Source organism: Prionailurus bengalensis, chromosome B3 (assembly GCF_016509475.1).
Source record: "Prionailurus bengalensis isolate Pbe53 chromosome B3, Fcat_Pben_1.1_paternal_pri, whole genome shotgun sequence".
Lineage (NCBI taxonomy): Eukaryota > Metazoa > Chordata > Mammalia > Carnivora > Felidae > Prionailurus > Prionailurus bengalensis.
In genome coordinates, this window is record NC_057355.1 from 5,439,454 (window position 1) to 5,460,054 (window position 20,601).

Genomic DNA, 20,601 nt, shown 5'->3' on the forward strand with positions numbered 1-20,601 from the left:
GCCCTATGTGGGGCTCGATCTCACGAACTGTGAGATCATGACCTGAGCTGAGATCGATAGGCAGGTGCTTAGCCAGTTGAGCCATCCAGGCGCCCCTCTTCTTTTCTAACATAAGCATTTAGTGCTGTGAGAACACAGGTCCTCGATGACAGTCTGTGACTTGAGCACTGGATCAAGTCTCATCTGAGGCCAGCCTAAATCCAGACCACTGGTTCTCAACTTTGGCTACACATTAGAGCCACCTGGGAAGCGTCAAAAGCTACCCATGCCTGGGCGCCACCCCAGGCCAATTAAGTCAAAATCTTTGGGAATGAGCTCCAGAATGGATACTTGTCAAAACTCACCAGGTGGGTCTAACGGGAAGCCAGGATGGTGAATCACCACCACACCAGGCTAGCGCTTCCCAAACTGTCTGTAACAAAGGCAGTTTTGTTTTTTGATTCCAGTTTTATATTCCTATTATCTTGCTGACTGGTTCTGGGCAACATACAATAAAAATGAACCATATGGCTTCGAGAAGTTTCCCTCACGAAAAGTGGGACTTCTGTTGCCTCTTAAATCCAGGTGTTCTCATTATCCTTAATTATTATCAACAACAGAGGAAAGGAAGTTTGTCGAAACACGATTATGCCCAAAGTCAGTTCAACAATATAGTTGTATCTCACTGTGGAACAACGGACAGTTTGTGGACCATTCTGGTCCACGGACCATGCTTTGAGTGGCACTGTCGAGATTTCTTGATTGTATGAGCCAATAACTTCTTTTGATTGTTTAAACTTGAATTGGGTTTTTGGTTAGAAGAGGAAGCTTCCAGAGGCGCCTGGATGTCTCAGTCGGTTACATGTCCCAACTTCGGCTCAGGTCATGATCTCGAGGTGTGTGAGTTCGAGCCCCGCGTCGGGCTCTGTGCTGACAGCTCGGAGCCTGGAGCCTGCTTCGGATTCTGTGTCTCCCTCTCTCTCTGACCCTCCCGCACTTGCCTTCTGTCTCTGTCTCTCAAAAATGAATAAATATTTAAAAAAAAAATTTTTTTTTAAAGAAGAGGAAGATTCCAGCTGAAGTACCCTACCACAGATGTATCCATCTATTTTGTTCACACATTATTCTCTCTTTCCCACACAAGAGCTGCAACCATCCCAGAGTATGTATACAGTCTTGGCTTGCTTGATGATGACTGTGTGATTACTATGTAACCTCACTGTGGCTCACTTTCTGGAGCTCAGCCAAGAGGATACGAACTTTCTTTTCTCTTTTATTCTTTTTATTATTCTTTTTATTCTTATTCTTTTCTTTTTATTCATATTATTTCTTATTCTTTTCTTCTTCTTTTTATTATTTACTTGTTTAAGTAATCTCTACACCCAACGTGGGGCTTGAATTCTTGACCCCGAGATCAAGAGTCACAGGTTCTTCTGACTCAGCCAGCCAGGCACCCCCCCACCCTTTCCGCCGTTGTTGATAACGCTAAACAAAACTGAGGACACCCAAGTTTGAGAGGTAATAGAAACACTGTTTCTTTTTATCTTTTATTTAAAAAAATGTTTTTGTTCTTTTAAAAAAGCTTTTTAATGTTTATTTAATTTTGAGAGAGAGAGAGCCCACACACGCACGCACCAGGGCACAGGCTCCTGAGCTGTCAGCACAGAGCCCGACGCGGGGCTCGAACTCACACACCATGGGATCACGGCCTGAGCCGAAGTCGGGCGCTTAACCGACTGAGCCACCCAGGCGCCCTATATTTTCTAAAGGAAACCTCTAGAAGGCACAGGATTGTGGATATGGATTTCAGCATATTGGCATTATTTTTCTGACCCTCAGATCATCCCATACTTGAGCAGAGAGCTCCTTCAGGTTGGCTCCTGTGTCCTTTCAACCCATCCTATTGTCTTTGGTACCTTCCTTGCTTGACTATGCCAGCCTTGGAATAACCATTTCTCAGAATCCCTGGCTTCTTTCAGTGGAGAGTGGTATTTAAAGACTAAGATGTAGGCAAGACATTATATATATATAGTTGACCCATGAAATAATGTAGGGTTAGGGCACATTGACCCTTGCACAGTCAAAATTCCACGTATAACTTTTGAGTCCCCAAAAACTTAACTGCTAATAGTCTACTGTTGACTAAAAGCCTTGCCCATAACATAAACACTCAATTAACACATATTTTGTATGTTATGTGTATTGTATATTCTTTTCTTCCAGTATGCTAGAGAAAAGAAAATGTTATTAAGAAAATCATAAGGAGGCACTTGGGTGGCTCAGTCGGTTGAGCGTCTGACTTCAGCTCAGGTTATGATCTCATGGTTCATGAGTTCAAGCCCCGTGTCGGGCTTTGTGCTGACAGCTCAGAGCCTGGAGCCTGCTTCAGACTCTGTGTCTCCCTCTCTCTCTGCCCCAACCCCAGTCATGCTCTGCCTCTCTCTCAAAAATAAATAAAACGTTAAAAAAAATTTTTTTTTTAAGTCATAAGGAAGGGGCGCCCGGGTGGCTCAGTGGATTAAGCATCCGACTTTGGCTCGGGTCATGATCTCATGGGTCGAGCCCTGCGTCGGGCCCTGCCTGTGCTGACAGCTCAGAGTCTGAAGCCTGCTTCGGATTCTATGTCTCCCTCTCTCTCTGCTCCTCCCCTGCTCATGCTCTGTCTTTGTTTCTTTCTCTCTCTGTCTCAAAAATAAATAAACATTAAAAAAAATTTTTAGAAAAGAAAATCATTAGGAAGAGAAAATACATTTACAGTACTGGCCTGTGTTTGTTGAAAAAAGTTTGTGTATGAGAGGACCCACACAGTTTAAATCTTTGCTGTTAAAGGGTCAACTCTACACTTTTTAAACACAGAAATCACATGATTTTTCAAAAGCTCTGTTTGTTTTTTAAGTTTATTTTATTTATTTCGAGGGAGAGAGAGCACAGGAGAGACAGAAAGAGAGGGAAAGAGAGAGAATCCCAAGCAGGCTCCACACTGCCCGCATGGAGTCCAATGTGGGGCTTGAACCCACAAACCGTGAGACCAAAATCGAGAGTCGGAGACTCAACCGCCTGAGCTACCCGGGTGCCCCTTCTTTGTTCGTTTTACCATAACTAGAGATCTTTTCATTAAGTCAGTCAATGACCTGAAACCATCAAGTCGCTTGGGCTCAGGGGCTGGTTTGGATTAGGGCAGTTTCTCAACCTCAACAGCATTGACATCTGGGGCATCGTGGACACTGCCCTGTGCATTGTAGAAGGTTCAGCAGGATCCCTGCCCTCTGCAGGCTGTGACAACCAAAAGTGTCTCCAGATGTTGCCAAATACCCCTTGTGGTGGCAAAACCAGCTTGAGGACAGGCCTGGGAATTCTACGGAAAGCGTCCTGGAACAAACTAGAAAACACATGGCCCCCGATGTGGCACGTATGCCTCCTGCCTCTGTCTCCCCCACGGGGCTAAGCGGGATCGTGGCCACAGGATAAAACAACACATTATGGGAAGCAGTCCGACCCGCAAGGAGTCATCGGCACGAAAGTGAGGACCAGACGTCACGTCACGGGCAGCACCACCCGGAAGCCACATGTCGCTTCTTGCAAACTTTGCTGAGACGCCGAAGCATCTCATTGAACTGACTCAAGTCCGGAAGATTGCTCAAACTCTCGTTCCCACCAGCTCCTTTCAACGATCCCCCTGTTTAAGATCTCTCACTTTACTGTCACCGAGAGAAAGTCCCACTTAATTCATACCAGATGCTCAGTGAGTCGTCATGAATCAATGCAACATCATCCCAAAACCAGCAAAATGAGTCATAAGGACAAACAGGACTCTCTCTCTCTCTCTCTCTCTCTCTCTCTCTCTCTCTCTGCAAAACAGTGACTAAATTAGTGTTTTTCCCCTTTGGAAAAAAAAAAAAATTAGGAGGTTAAGAACTGGCTCAGGGCCCTGCTTGCGTAACCCGCGTGTCAGCGGGTGTGAAATGGTTAAACACACGTCCCCAGGGAGACCCCGTGGGAGGCCTGCAGCTGCTCCAGGCAGGCGCTGGCTACAGGAGATGAGAGATTTCTAGAGCGATTCTACGGGGGGGGGGGGGGGTGTCCGGCGACCCCCGAGACCGTTTTGCAGCATTCTGTTTCCATCCGAGACTCAGAGCATAGGAATCTCCATCCGGGAGGACGGGGCTCTTGGCCACCGTGAAAGGCCTTCCAGGATGTGAGCGCGGACCCCTCCTCCTGACAAGCTCCTGAGAACCGAGCCCCGTTTTCTCCACCTGCCTCTACCTCCCCGGCTCCTAGGGACGGCACTCTGATGGCCTATGCGGGTCAGAACTGCGGGCGGGGGAGGCACTGGGCCCCCCTGGGCACTTTCTCCAGGGCCTCTGAGCCTTGAGTGGAAGGAGGAGGAAGAGAAAGACATGTCCTTGTAATGAATGGCTGGATGAGACTATCCATGGTTTCTGCTTCTGGGTCCCCACGGCCTCCCTGGTTTCTGTCCTTTTCAGAGTCACTTCTTCAACTTTCCCTGTCATTCTGTGAGGGCCACGTCCTTCCGGTGAGCCCCCTTTGTGGTCACGGCCGGCGTCTGTTGCTTTCCCCCCACAGCACCAAGGCAGGCCCTTCTGTGAAGGCCCCCGAGCCAGTGCTCCGTGACGTTTACGAGGTGCGGAGACAGGTGTCCCCTCGATGAGGCAACGCAGGAGGAACTGAGGCGGAGGCTGCCCTGCGGTTACTGGCTCAGCCCTCAAGGAGGACCCGCGCACGGATGGGGGCCAGTGAGGGACGCCTCCGGCCACAAGAGAGAACGAGCCTATTGACAGGGAGGAGCCCGGGCCGCTCCAGGTCTTGCCAGCACTGTGCTGGGGGCCGGGGCACATGGGCGCCGCCATCGAGCCCCTTGAAAGGCTCCTGCCCTGGGTGGAATCTGTCCTGCTTCCCCCTTGGGGCCTCCATTCCCTCACCAGTCATCTGTCGTCTTCTCTTCCGTGTTGTTTGGCAGCCTTACTCCGCGTCCCCTCGCTCCCCCAGTCCTAAGGTAACTGTTTCAATTGTCCATTCGTTGCGGTCCCCGTGGCCTTCCCGTCCCCCTCGCTGCCAGCAGAAGACGAGTTTCTTATTCCACAGGAAGAGTTTCAACCATCATACAGGGACTCCTTCAACTTCCCAACACAACACCTGCACCCCCTTCCCCTCCGTGCTGCCCGGCCTGTGCGTTGTAGGATGGGTCTCAGCGTCCCTGGCCTCTGTCTGCTAAATCACCTCCCCCTACCATGAGTTATGACAATCAAAATGTCTCCAGGGACGCCTGGGTGGCTCAGTCCGTTAAGCGTCCTACTTCGGCTCAGGCCATGATCTCGCGGTTCATGGGTTCGAACCCCGCACTGGGCTCTGTGCTGAGCTCACAGCCCGGAGCCTGCTTCCGATTCTGTGTCTCCCTCTCTCTCTGTCCCTCCCCCACTCGCGTGCACGCACGCGCCCGCGCTCTCTCTCTCTCTCTCAAAAATAAATATTTTTAAAACTTCAAAAAAATGTCTCCAGACATTGCCAGATATCTCCTGGTGTATAAAGTCACGGCAGGGGAGGCCCTTCGCTCTGGACCAATCACCGGTCACTCTGTCTCACGCTTGTGGCCCACATCTGATCCACAGGAAGCACACACACTTGACCAACTTTCACCTACGTCTCGAATAGAGCCCTTCGTGAGGGCCCAGCTACTGACAGACAGCCATGGCCACAGCCACGGCCTCCCCTGTGGCCTTCCAGGTGTGCCTCGGGTACCCCTGTGTCTCCCCGGCTCCAGGGTCCACCCTTCAAGGCCCGCAGATGAGCCCCCTCCACTGATCTGAGAAAAGAAAAAGCACACCCCCTTCTCCCACAGGGGCGGCTTGGGTGGGCTCTTCCGTGCAAGCCTCTCCTGCAGGTTTCCTGGTTCCTCTGCCTGGGCCTATCCAACCTCGGTATAATCTGGAGGTGGGCGGGCAGTACGTGACTCAGAACTAGTGCTCTGACATTTCCCGTCCCCGCCCTGCTCAGGAGCGCCGGCATCCCACGTGGAAGTCGGGGAGCGGCCGCCCCACTTGTCAGGGGCCTCAGCCAGCGTGAGGCAGAAGGAGCTATTAGCATCCGTGGGCCCGTTAGAGGGGCCTTGCCCGCTCTGCTCTGGATTCTTTCTCCCTCCTGTTTATTCAGCCCCCTCCTCCTAACCGGAACCTTTAAACGTGTTCAAATCTCTCCCCAAATTAAAACAAACAAACAAACAAAATCAAAAACCGAAAAACCTGCTTTGACCCCGAGGCTCCTTTGCAGCTACCACCCCGATTCTCTCCTCCCCTTCAAAGCCAAACCTGTGAAAAAGCTGTCTAATCCATTGTCTCCCTGTCCTCACCTCCCCCTCACTTCCGCCCTCAGCAGGCCCCCCAAACAGGTCCCGCCAGAACGGCCATAATCCCTGCAAGGCTGAGCCGAGGCCCAAAGCAGGAGGCCGGCCTGACCGCAGCCAGGACTCTGGCAGTTGGGCTCAGCAGCTGGCAATGGTGACAGATGGCCTTCCCGAGGGTTGTGAGCAGAACCGCAGACGATAGACTGGAACTTCTGAGCAGTTCCAGAAAGAATATCTGGCCTGGAGTCCTGGGAATGTGCCAACATCTCCTTGCCCTCATTGATTCATTCCTTTGTTCTCCCTCCCCCGGGTCTACTGTCTACGGACTGTCACTTGTAACAGAGTGCCGCCCCCAGGCTCTCTCCCGAGGTCCAGAAGGTGCTGGGCTCCATTGGCCCAGTGATGGTCCCCACGTGGGTGCCCTGCCGGCGTCTCAGACACCTCGGATTGCAATTTAAAAATGTGTCCTTGGGGCACCTGGGTGGCTTAGTCGGTTAAACATCCGACTTGGGCTCAGGTCATGATCTCACAGTCGGTGGGTTTGAGCCCCGCATCGGGCTCTGTGCTGACAGCTCGGAGCCTGGAGCCTGCTTTGGATTCTGTGTCTCCCTCTCTCTGCCCCTCTCCTGCTCATGCTCTGTCTCTATCAAAAAAATAAACGTTTTGGGGCGCCTGGGTGGCGCAGTCGGTTAGGTGTCCGACTTCAGCCAGGTCACGATCTCGCGGTCCGTGAGTTCGAGCCCCGGGTCGGGCTCTGGGCTGATGGCTCGGAGCCTGGAGCCTGTTTCCAATTCTGTGTCTCCCTCTCTCTCTGCCCCTCCCCCATTCATGCTCTGTCTCTCTCTGTCCCAAAAATAAATAAACGTTGAAAAAAAAAATTAAAAAAAAAATAAATAAAAAATAAACGTTTTAAAAAATAAATAAAAAGAAATAAAATAAAATGGAAGTTTCTTGGGGGGGCTTGGGGGGCTCAGTCAGTTAAGCGTCCGACTTCGGCTCAGGTCATGATCTCACGGTCCGTAAGTTTGAGCCCCGCGTCGGGCTCTGTGCTGACAGCTCAGAGCCTGGAGCCTGTTTCAGATTCTGTGTCTCCCTCTCTCTGTCCCTCCCCTGCTCCTGCTCTCTCTCTCTCTCTCTCTCTGTCTCAAAAATAAATAAACATTAAAAAAATAAAAATGTGTCTCATTTTTGTTGAATTTAAGAAATATAGAAAATAACCTAAGTTTGTCTTTTTTCCCCAACCTGAATTAGAAAGGGATCGGCCCACACAGAGGATATTGGACAGAACACGAGCATTCGGCCAGGACCTAGAGACACCTAGCACAGGTGATGAGTTGTGAATAGCCTTTCTTTACGCCAATAAGGAAACTGAAATCAGACAAAGAGCTTTGATTAGCTGATTAATCAAGTTGGAGCTAGCTCCCAGCAAAGCTAAATTTAACTATGCCCTGTTCTGTATCCCAAACTGCAGACTTCCTGTGTTGTGATTTCTTCCAACTCAGTGTAATTGGAATGTTCCGTCTGGGTGATGGGTAGAGGAGGGGATCATTACACTGTTCTTCTGTGTGTTTGAAATTTTTCCTAAGAATCTAAAAAAAGAAGTAACATCTCTCTGTGTGTTTTACAAAAGTAACGAGTCTGTCTTAATTGGTTGCTTGGTGATTATCTGCGGTGTAATCCTTAACCTCCTGGTTTGAGAGAATCGCCTGGACCCATGAACATGCTTTCGCAGGACATCATGTGATGCGAATCATGTCACTGTGCACCAAAGTTGCAAATGACATCATCAACGAAGTATTTTTCTTTGTGTTCCTTTTCCGCGTGCTTCCAACCATATGTGTCTATAAATGCGCGTGCATGTGTGTGTGCAGGAGCTCGTGCACGTGCGTGCGTGCGTGTGTGTGTGTGTGTGTCTGTGTGTGTACTTTGAGAGTTTCTGAGCAGGGAGGAAGTAGTTCAATCTGCTTGTCTCCGAGCAGCTGTTGGCTTTTAGAATAAAGAAGGGTCTCTGCCTCATTTCTGATTCAGATGCCGCATGAGACTTGCTCTCATCCACCGTGTCTAAATTTAAACGCCTGTCTTCTCCCTCCCAGAAAACTCAGTCCCCTTCCCTGTAACACCATAGAAAAAAACTTGGCTTCCCGTGGTGTTTAGGTTAGACCTGCAAGAGAAGTTTAAGTGTTGGGGGCAATAAAGGTCCAGAAGAGTACGCAGACTGGAGAAGAAACCTCAGAAAACGCAGGTCGGAAAGGCAGCGCCCGGACCCAGCAGCTGAGGGCATCGCTGGGGGGCATCTAAGGGCTCAGCCCTCCGCTGTTCCAACCATCACTGTTATTCCCTCCCAGTTTTCTCCCCCTCCCGTTGTCTTCCATTCAGCAGAAAAAGACAATCTCTCTTGACAAAAACTTGAGCCGCTCCACATTACCAGTTTGTATCTTTCACCTACTTCGTTTAAAGTTTCCTTCTGATACACAGTGGTCGCCCCTTATCCACGATCAGATACATCCCAAGACACCCCCCCCCCCCCAGGGGGTGCTGACAGCACAGATCGTACCAAACCCTACAGGTCCGATGTTTTGTTTTCTATACGTCCATAACTCTGGTAAAGTTTATAAGTTAGGCACAGTAAGAGATTCACAGCAACAGCTAATGATAAAAATAGAACAATTATGGGGCTCCTGGGTGGTTCAGTCATTTAAGCATCCGACTTGGGCTCAGGTCATGATCTCGCGGTCCGTGAGTTCGAGCCCCGCGTCGGGCTCTGTGCTGACATCTCAGAGCCTGGAGCCTGCTTCGGATTCTGTGTCTCCATCTCTCTCTGCCCCTCCCCCGTGCCTACTCTGTGTGTGTGTGTGTGTGTGTGTGTGTGTGTGTGTCTCAAAAATAAATAAACATTAACAAATTTAAAAAATAGAACAATTATAAGCATACACTGATAAAAGTTAGGTGAATGTGGTCTCTATCTCTAATATCTTGTGCCGCCCTCCCGCTTCTGCCTGTGATGGTGTGAGATGATAAAACGCTTACGTGAGGAGATGAAGGGGGGGTGAACGACATTGACATTGTGACATAGCGTTAGGCTGCTACTGACCTTCTGATGGGCATCATCCGCTTGCGGACCATGGTTGACCACGAGTAGCTGAAACCGTGGAAAGGAAAACTGCAGAAAAGGGGGGGGGGGGAAACAGTTGTAACTTCAAACATGGAACACCTGTAAGAAGAGTGTAAGGAACCACCACAGAGCCTTTAGGGGGGCCTCACTTTTTTTTTTAACTGAAGTACAGTTGACACAATGTTACATTAGTCTCAAGTGTGACAACATAGTGATTCAGCATCTCCTTGCCTCATGCTGTGCTCACCCCCAGTGTAGTTACCACCCATCGCCACACAGTGCTATTACAGCACGATTGGCTTTCCTCCCTTTTATCCCCGTGACTTACTCATCCCGTAACTGGAAGGCTGGGCCACCTTCTCTCCTTTACCCATTTTGATCATCCCCCAAGCCCCTTCCCTCTGGCAATCATCCTTCTGTTCTCTGCATTTACGAGTCTGTTTCTGCCTTTTGTTTGTTTGTTTTGTTTTTTAGATTCCACGCAGAAGTGAAATCATACGGCATTTCTTTTTTCTGACTTATTTCAATTAGCATTGTACCCTCTAGGTTCAACTACGGTATCACAAATGGCACAATCTCGTTCTTTCTAAAAAATGGCTGAGTGATAGTCCTGTGTGTGGCGGGGGGGACACCACGTCTTCTGGATTCATTCACCTGTCGGTGGACACTTGGGTTGATTCTCTATCTTGGCTGTTGTAAATAATGCTGCAATAAACCAGGGGTGCGTGTATCTTTTTGAATTAGTGTTTTCGCTTTCCTTGGGTATGTACCCATTAGTGCAATTACTGAATCGTACAGTAATTCTTTAACTTTTTGAGGAGCCCCCATACTGTTTTCCGCAGTGGCTGCAACAGTTTGCGTTCCCGCCCACTGTGCACAAGGGTTGGTTCCTTTTTCTCCACATCCTTCTCAACACTTACTGTTTCTTGTGTCTTTGATTTTAGCCATTCTGACAGGTGTGAAATGATATCTCATTGTGGTTTTTGTCTGCATTTCCCTGATGATGAGTCATTTTGAGCATGTTTTCATGTGCCTTTTGGGCATGTGTGTGTCTTCTTTGGAAAAGAAAACCCGTCTATCCAGGTCCTCTGCCCATTTGTAATCAGATTATTTGTGGGGCTTTTTAGTGTTGAGTTGTAGCAGTTCTTTATATATTTTGAATAGTGGCCCCTTATCAGATGGATTGTTTGCAAATACCTTCTCCCATTCAGTACCTGGCCTTTTCATTTGAGGATTTCCTTCACTGTGCAAATGCTTTTTATGTTGGTGTAGTTCTGATTGGTTTTTTTTTTCTCTTTTGTTTTTCTTGCCTGGGGAGACATATCTAGAGACAGGGTGCGATGGCTGATGTCCAAGAAATTACTGCCTGTGTTTTCTTCTAGGAGTTTTATGGTTTTATGTAGCACATTAGGTCTTTAATCCATTTTGAGTTTATTTTTGTGTGTGATGTAAGAAAGTGGTCCGATTTCATTCTTTTGCACGGAGCTGTTCAGTTTTCCCAGCACCGTTTATTGAGACTGTCTTTTCCCCCTTGTATATTCTTGCCTCTGTTGTTGTAGATTCATTAACCATGTAGTTGTGAGTTTATTTCTGGGCTCTCTGTTCTCTTCCATTGATCTATGTGTCTAAATCCACCCTGACCTCACTTTTCTTCTCTCTCTCTCTCTCTCTCTCTCTCTCTCTCTCTCTCTTTCTAAGTCTTTACAGGGTTTATCAATTTTATTCATCTTTTCCAAGAACCAACTTTTGGTTTTCTCTATTTTTTGTTGGTTTTCTATTTCACTGATTTCTACTCTTGTTTTTATTATCTGCTTTCTCCTTGTTACTTTGGGTTTAATTTGTTCTTTCTCTAGCTACTTAAGGTGGGAAGTTAGATCATTGACTCAAAACTTTTCTTCTTCTGTACTAAAGCATAAATAAAACCATAAATATTCCTCTAAACATAGCTTTACCTGCAAGTATGTTGTATTTTCATTCTCTTTTAGTTTAAAAGATTTAAAATTTTTCCTTGTGGATTTTTCTTTGACTTGTGAATTTTTTAGTAGCACGTTGCTTTGTTTCCAAATACCGAAAGCTCTTCTAGATTTCTTTTTGTTATTATTTCTGTTCAAAAGAAAACCACAGGCCCAAAATAGTATCACTTAGGTTAAGGTCCTAAGGCAGTAAATTGAGACTTAAGCCCTAACCCATCTGCAATTTCTCCCCCCCAGAAACGTAACCTTTAACAAGTCAGCATGGAGAGTTCCTGATCAGCACTGGGAAACTCACCGACAGATTCCTTCCCTTCGCCTTAGGAGGGTAACCTTGCCTGAAAGAGTGGATTCTTTGCTACTAATTTCCTTTTTTCCACTCCCGCTCTACCTTTAAAAACCCTCCCTTTTTCTGTACCCCTGTGGAGCTCCCCTCTACTTGCTAGAAGGAGCGCTGCCCGAAGCATGAATCATTTAATGAAGCCCATTAGATCTTCACATTTACTTGGTTAATTTTTGTCTAACCTTTATAATATAATTCCATTGTTATCAGAGAACATGCTCTTTAAGATGTCAATCTTTTAATACTATTTATGTATTTATTTATTTATTTATTTAATGCTCTAGCGTATGGTTTATCTTGGGGAAGGCTCCATGTGTCCTTAAACAAAACCAGCATATTCTGCAGTTACTGGGCAGAGCGTTGTGGACACAGACGTGGACAGAGTTGATGAGTGAGCACATTATAGCCAGCGAGTGGCCAATAGTTCTGGAGACACTGAGTTTAAAAGAAACAAACAAACAAAAAACTTGTTTGGCATATATCTTTGTTTTGGGAGTTGCAAATCTTCAACTGAATAGGAAATTGAAACAGAAACCCAGGATCACTCCATAGCAGTCAGGAAGAACAGAGTCCCGACAGCCCCTGGGACCGCTCCTCATAAAGCTCAGAGGACAGCAGTGGGCCTTTCCCTGGCAGCTCCTGTTTGGATCAGGGACAAAGCCAGAGGCGTGATTACTCTGCCCCTCTACACTCCCCTCCCTGCCTACACTGCAGCAGATTTCTTTCTGCAGTAATGGATTCAAAGCCAAAGACTTTCTGCAATGTTTCAGGACAGTTTTTTCTGGTGGACTTTGATGTGCATCCCTACGTAAGGCCATATACACGGCAGCATGGTTTATAGAGATGTTGGTTTCTCAGGTTGGGTTCCCAAAAGCAAATATTGAGACGGAAGTCGTGCGCACACGGTATTAAGGAAGTGCTCCGGGGAGAAACAAGGGAAGGACTGGGGGAAAGACATAGGAAAGGTAAGAAGCCATCGAGAGTGTGATGTTGGCCAAGCACCAATAGAGACGGGAGTTCTGAAGAGTAAAGTATGCCTTGGAGTCTGTCCCTCCTCATGCCCCTGTGCCGGTCAGTAGTAGCCCCAGACGCAACTTGGAGGAGGCGTGCTTAAACTCCCAGGCAGTCCTGGCAATCTTTGTGTGCTGGTGTGCAAAGCAGCCCAAGGGAGAGCCTCTAACTGTCACAGATAGAAACCAGTGGAAATGAAGGGCACAGAAGCCGGAGGGTCACAGAACAGAAATGGTGAAAGGGATTGTGCTGTTGTGATTTATAATAAGAAATAACACATATTTGGTCTTTGTCCCTGTTCCTGGCACAGAGCTCCTAAAATCCTGGGGATTTTTTAAGTGATGAGAGTGATAAAGGCGTCTTTTAAAGCTATGTGAATGAAGCGACTTGGGAAGCCCCTGGGTCTTCCTAAGGGTGGGCTGTGGCCAGGGGAACCAACTTTGTGATGAGAGGGTTCAGTCCCACCCCTCCCCGTCGACCTCCATGCAAGGGTTGGAGGTTGAATCAACTGCCAATGGCTAATAATTTTATCCATCGTGCCTGTGTAATGAAGCCTTCATATAAACCCAAAAGTATGGGGTTCGGAGAGCTTCCAGGTTGGTGAACATGTGTAGATTTGGGGAGAGTGGTGCTCAGAGAAGCCATGGAAGCTTTGCACCTTTCCCCACACCGTGCCCTGTGCAGCTTGTAATGCCCCCGATTTCGAATCCGAGAGACCACCAAGGAGCCGATACCGATGCAAACGCACGAGGGTTTATTTGCAAGCTTGAGCTTGGGCCCAACTATACCTGACACAGCGGAGCAGGGACTTGGACCCCTAGGTTAAAAGGCGTAGCAGTTTTATAGGGGCCAGTGGCCAATGAGATTGTAACACACACAGTAAGTTGCATAGTCATGTCAGTCCACACGCAGGTGGCCAATTGAATTACAATTTACTCTACAGTAACTGTTCGAACTAGCCTATCACTCTGGTCAGAATTGGCGTGCAAGTTTAGCGGGCAAAAGGCGGGGTTTACATTCTCTGGCGGTTAGGGGTTCTGCATTCCTATTTGAGCCGGTTTCCAGTAAGGGTGTGCTCAGCGGCTTGACTAGGATGGGGGAGTGTCTTAAGCAATAAGTAGGTCATATGGGGGTTATACATGAGACGGTGGGTGTAGCACAAAATGGAGTTAGTCTTGCTCTGCTTGTCCAGGGGTGGGGGATTTTTGTTAAATTCCTTGACTCCCACACAGTCTTTCTGAGTTACTGTACATCCTTTTATAATAAATTGGTAATTGGGGTGCCTGGGTGGCTCAGTCGGTTAAGCGTCTGACTTTGGCTCAGGTCATGATCTCACAGTTTGTGGGTTCAAGCCCCGGGTCGGGGTCTGTGCTGACAGCTCAGAGCCTGGAGCCTGCCTCACTTTCTGTGTCTCCTTCTCTCTCTGCCCCTCCCCTGCTCGCACTCTGTCTGTCTGTCTCTCTCTCTCTCAAAAATAAACATTAAAAAAAAATGGTAATCTAGAATGTTTCTTTGAGTTCTGTGAGCTGCCCTAGCAAATTAACCGAACCCAAGGAGGGGGCCATGGGAGCCTCCAGTCTATAATGCTCGGTCAGACGCCCCAGGTGCCAACTTATGATTGGCATCTGAAGAGTGGGACAGTCTTGTAGGACTTCACCTTAACCTGTGGGATCCGATGTCATCTCCAGGCAGAGAGTGTCAGAATTGAGTTGACTTGTAGGACAGCTGGTGATGCAGAGAATCACTTGGTGTGGGCAAAAACAACACAGGTTGGAATTGGAATCAGAATCAGAGGGATCCAGTAGATACAGGCAGAGTCGCAACAGCATTTGCTATCTTAGGTCACTTACGAATGGAAGACCTTGACAACCTTTTAAAAAAAATGCTTTGCACCTACTTTAGTAGAATGGCATTTAATATATGATGTTTTTAAAGCGGGTGCCCCTGGAAGTATAGCGGGAAGTTTTATGGCTCAACCTGTTAATATTTCAAGACGAGAAAGTCTTGTCTCTTTGAAAGCTATGCGTCTTATACTTGCCAGAACTAAGGGCAGGATCTAGGCTGTTTGATTCAGGTATCTGCACATACCTTGGACAATTTAGTTTTCAAAATCCTACTTTGTCACTTTACCCCCCCCCCCCCCCATGCTGAAAGTCTACAGTGACTTACTTGCTGTTTCTGAGAGGCTTCACAGACTTCCTTTTCAGTACGACCTCTAAAGTGTGTGTCCCATTATATTAAAGGACAGGGGTATTTACATCTGAATGTGAAACCTTCCACAGCTCTTTGATGACAATAGTATATTATATTTTGCATAGGGTGATATTTCTATATATCCTGTAAACATACATTCCTATTTATGTGATCAAGACTTCTTCATCTGGATGAAATGAAACAGAATAATAGTGTTGTGGGTTGTGCCTTCCATTGTATGCTTTTAAAATGGCAGGCACAAGGGGCGCCTGGGTGGCTCAGTCGGTCAAGCATCCAACTTTGGCTCGGGTCACGATCTCGCAGTTCGTGCATTCGAGCCTTGCGTTGGGCTCTGTGCTGATGGCTCAGAGCCTGGGACCTGCTTCAGATTCTGTGTCTCCCTCTCTCTGCCCCTCCCCTGCTCACATTCTGTCTGTCTGTCTCTCTCAAAAATGAATAAACCTTAAAAAAAAATTTTTTTAATGGCAGGTATGATAGCGCTATGATCCACAATGGAACATGTCAAAACACATCAATAACTTTATCAGACTTCTTTGTCACACCCCCTTTATGCATGTGAGCCGTCCTGGATCATGTGAGGGAAATGAGGGAGAAGATTCTTGGACGCCATCAAGTGGCCATCTGGGGAATACCCAGGGTGAGCTGGGTGAAGACCATGGGGGCCTGGTTTGGAGCAGAGCAATTTCCAGGGGAGATGTTGGAGGAGCCTGGTTGGTGGGTGAGGAAAACAACACGATGGCCTGAGAGGAGAGAAATGGTTGCAGCAGCCAAAGCATTTCCAGCGGGAGCATCTCACAAGGTTTCTTCAGAAGACAGTTGTGAGGCATAACACGTCCTTAATCTAAAGACACTTGGAGATTTATTTCTCTTCGTTGTTTTCCCAATTGGCCATAAATATGAACAACCCCAAAGTCATCTGGTGTCAATAAAAATACTGGCAAATTTATTAGAAGACTAGTGTGTTGATGAAAGCAGTCAGCCCATCGCCTGTGCAGACGGCAGACATCAAAGGGGACATTACCCTGCCTCACGAACTGAAACCAATGAACAGATCCATCCGTGTAAAAGATGACAGTAAAATGTCTTTGAGGCCATTACAGGCTCTGTCCGGTGAATGGTGCCTACATCAGTTGAAAACCCGATGTATCAGGACCCCAACAGAAAAGAGGCGGCACAGTGGAAAGGGGACATTTCAGAGAGGCTAATGGAGGGATTACAAAAGTTGGAGCAGGGTTCCAGAAGCCAACAGGGAGGGGAGCCAGCAACAGAGGGAAGCTACCCTCATACCTGGAAGGGCAAAGGGAAGGGGTGGTTATGGAAACTGCTCTCTATCCCTCCACGTTGATCTGCCGCGGATGCAGGCCATCGGCAAATCCAACTTCCTGATTCAGAGAGGAGTGGACAGTGGACCTGAAGGGCCAAAGAGAAAAAATCTAGTGGACTCAACTTCGCTTTGGCTTTAAAAATTAAGAGCATTTTATTGAACAAGATTCCCTGAGGGGGGAAGGCTCCGTGGTTAGTATAATTGGGGACGTCACGGAGGACCCAAAGTCTTTCATCTGTCTCCTCTCCTCTCCCCAAGCTAGATTCTGTCTCAGTCACGAGAAGGCTGCTGTTGCTCGAGGTGCCACACTCAGACCCAACAATGATCAGCAAAAGAGGATGACTCTTCCTGGGGGTCTATTTTTGGGAATGAGGAAAGCTTTCTCAGAAGTCTCCCCAGGAGATCCTCTCTCTCCCTCTCTGTCCCTTCCCCACTCATTCGTTCTCTCTCTCTCTCCCTCTCAAAATACATAAATAAACCTAAAAAAAAACCTACCACCAACAAAAAAAGAAGTCAGAACTTTATCCACACTGAACAATCTCGTCTAGGGAAATGATACCCAACTAATCAAAATTTGCCCCCGAGCCAGTTTCTAGGGGAGGCGGGAGGTACACAGATGTTTGCACGAAATCAAGATTCTGTTAACAAAAAAGAGGGGAGAAACGTTGTGTGAAGGCACACAGAGGGGTGTACAAAAAGCAGGAGCACAATTATAAGGTTTTTTTAGTATATTGGAATTGGAGATAAAGGTGTGGGCTTTGCTTGGGCGCAATGCGGAAGGGTAATGTGGCCAGCTGAGATACATAAAATGAATACTGACGTACTTAGACAGCAGGTAGGGATTATAGTTTGGTTTTGAGAAGGAGTTCTGTACCTGAAGTGGAGCAGCCCCCTCGCCACTGAGAGAGGAGCCAAGACAAAAAATGGAAGAAGGTTCCAACCACACAGATGTCCCGGTCACAGAACACAGGCTGGAGGCACGTCGGGAGCTACCAACCGCATAGAGAACTATAATAGGCAGGAGGGGAGTTGTCCCCGTCAGTCTCCGTACAACAAAGGTACTTCCCGCCCCCCCCCCCCCATGGCAAAAGAATGATTCTAGTAAGAATCAAGAATAATTAATGCTGGGGCCGGCAGGACTTGTTTAAGGGAAGAAAAAGCCTTTTAGATTTTTAAACCTAGGAAATCACTTAATGTTGTTAGCTTGAGTTCGATGCAATAGAGGTTTTATAGTTGAAGCATAATTTAATATTTGCTGTCATCAAAAGCCAGGCGTGTCTAAGAAGGTATGCATTTGTAAAATTGTGGTGAGCGCAGGTCCCCCCGAGGATGGCTGCTTCCTTAGAAGAAAGTGAGTGTCTCCCTCTTCCTGATTTATCATGTCCAAGTAATGGGCTGGGGACCAGCATAACTCTAATTTATTTCAGAGGTCTGGTGGCCCTTGAGAGCACAAGAAGACAGACAGATTAAGAAATCTCATTTGAGGCCTTTTAGTGAGGGGGAGGCCAACAGACGGCTGTTCACATATTGGATGAGAACGGTTTCCAGGAAGTGTTATGCTATTTAAATCACTTTTAAGACTTAATGCAGGAGTTCCGGGCTGTAACTGTGGATGAAACACGTACATCTACATTCATTCCCTCTAAAACCCTTATTAAAACCATAGTAAACGGATTTTTTAACAAACTACAATAAATCTACAAGGACAAGGAGAACAGAGGAGACAATGGTAACACAATTTTGGAGGCCAGACAACAGAAGAGGGATGGTGATTGTCTTAGAAGATCCAAGCGACCATTCCCGAGCCAGAAGTGGGATTCGGTAAAAACCAACGCAGTTTATATTATACCACAGAATCCTAAAAAGGAACAACCACCAAAAGAACCAGGAATCCCAGGAATTAGGAGCGAAGGAGGGTCTAAAATAATGAGGATTGGGTAGAGCAATTTGAGAGCGCTTAGATCCCTGGATCTCCTTACCTGCTGGTCTCAGTTTCCCATCGGCACGCTCATTCTGACCATATTTTCTTTTAGTTCTTTGGAACGTAACTTTCTCTTACATCTTTGGACATACTTATACTACTTAGAGTCTTTGCTAAATCCAACATCTGGCCCATCTTGAGGTCAGTTTCTACCGACTGTTTGTTGTTTTTCATCTGGGTCACATTGTCCTGTTTTCTTGCCTGTGTAGGGATTTTAGATTGCTTAGTGGCCCCTGCGGATGATAGCCTGGAGGTGCTCTAGGTTCAGTTATCTGCCAGACCTCCAGGATCTGTTTAATTCTCAGCCCTGTAGCAGCCTCTCGCCGGAAGCCCCACGTAGTCTTTCCCTACACACGTGCGTCCCAGCTGTCAGCCAGCGGCTCACAGGGGACCTCCCACAGAGATTTCTGCCCCCCACACATGAAGCGGCGTCCCTTCCAGTGCCATGACCTGTAGCTTGAAGCTGCTGCGGCAGCCCTGGACTGTGATCTCTGCTTCCTCAACACAGCAGGGCACCACCGTGTGCCACAGTGGGGTTGGAAACCTGTTCCCCAGCAGACAGCCAAGACGATTTGGGGGTCTATCTCCTGTTCCCCCTCTGAGATCACTGTCATGCACTACCTGTCGTTCAGAACCCGAGAATGGTTGCTCGTATCTTTTGTCCAGTTTTACGGTTGCTTTATGGCAGGAAGGCTAATCTGGTACCCGGATAGACACCATCACTGGAACCCTTCCAGGATGTATTTTTATTTTCTTGTTATATCCTCCCTCCTGCCCTTCTTCATCCATTTAAGCCGGTTCTCTGTTTATTGGCTCAGATGAGAGATGAAGCGGTAATGAGAGGAGAAAACGATACAGTAGGCCCCCCTTATCCGCGGTTTCGTTTTCCACGGTTTAAGTTATCCACGGGCAGCGCAGTTCAGAAGCAGAGGGCGTAGGCGAACGCCACGTCAGGGTGCTTACGTCACTCACCTCCCTTCACCTCAACATGTAGGTGTTTTATGGCACATCCTCACAGGAGGAAGGGCGAGAACAGTACACTAAGGTATTTTGAGAGAGAGAGACCACATTCACAGAACTTTTATTACAGTGCATTGTTAGATGGCTCTACTTTATTATTGTTGTTGTTAATCTCTTACTGAATTTATAAATGAAACTGTATCCTAAGTATGTATGTATGTATGTAAAGGAAAAAATAGTGTATGGGTTCAGAATTATCCGTGGTTTCAGGCATCCCTTGGTGGGAGCGGTTTGGGAACATACTCCCCAGAGATAAAGGGTGGGGGGATCCTATAGTCCCAAAACAATAGTTTCCAGGGGCCTACACCTATTAAGAAGACAGAATTCTAGGGGCAAATGGGTGGCTCGGTCGGTTAAGCGTCCGACTTCCGCTCAGGTCGTGATCTCACTGCTCATGAATTCGAGCCCTGTGTCGGGCTCTGTGCTGACAGCTCAGAGCTTGGAGCTTGCTTCAGATTCTGTGTCTCCCTCTCTCTGCCCCTCCCCTGCTCATGCTCTGTCTCTCTCTGTCTCTCAAAAAAAATAAACGTTAAAAAAAAAAGAAGAAGAAGAAGAAGAAGACAGAATTCTCTATGGAGACCAGATAAAAAGCCCCTCACGCAGAGGAAAAATAGATGAGGAATTAATTTGTGAGAACGGTGATGAGATGGGTTCCAGAAAGAAAGGCCAGGGGCCCTGCTTCCCGGGCAGCACCCCAGGGAACACGATGGCAGAGAAGACACTACTGTCTAGGGTGTCAGGACAAGCTGTGCCCCAGGCAGCCCCTCTAAGACCCCCAGGCCCTCGTCTGGCACCATAGCGGCAGAAAGATCCCCATGGCCCCCAAAGTGGGAAGGGAAGTTGAGGAGAGAGTCCTGAAGAAGGCGCATGTACAGGAACAAGATACTTCTGGCTGACTCCGGGGAAACATAAGGACCACCCACCCTCCCCATGTTGGTACAACATGAGCCTCTAGAACACAGGTACCATTCAGCAGAAAGGAAAGAAGAGCCCCGATTCCTGAGATTAATTTGCTGTCACTCTAGCCAGTTGGGAGCCCAAAACATAGAATTATCTCAAAATAAAGACAATATTGGGGCACCTGGGTGGCTCAGTCGGTTAAGCGTCCGACTTCGGCTCCGGTCACGATCTCACGGTCCGTGAGTTCGAGCCCCACATCGGGCTCTGTGCAGACAGCTCAGAGCCTGGAGCCTGCTTCGGAGTCTGTGTCTCCCTCTCTCTCTGCCCCTCCCCCGCTCATGCTCTGTCTCTTCTCTGTCTCTCAAAAATGAATAAATATTAAAAAAACC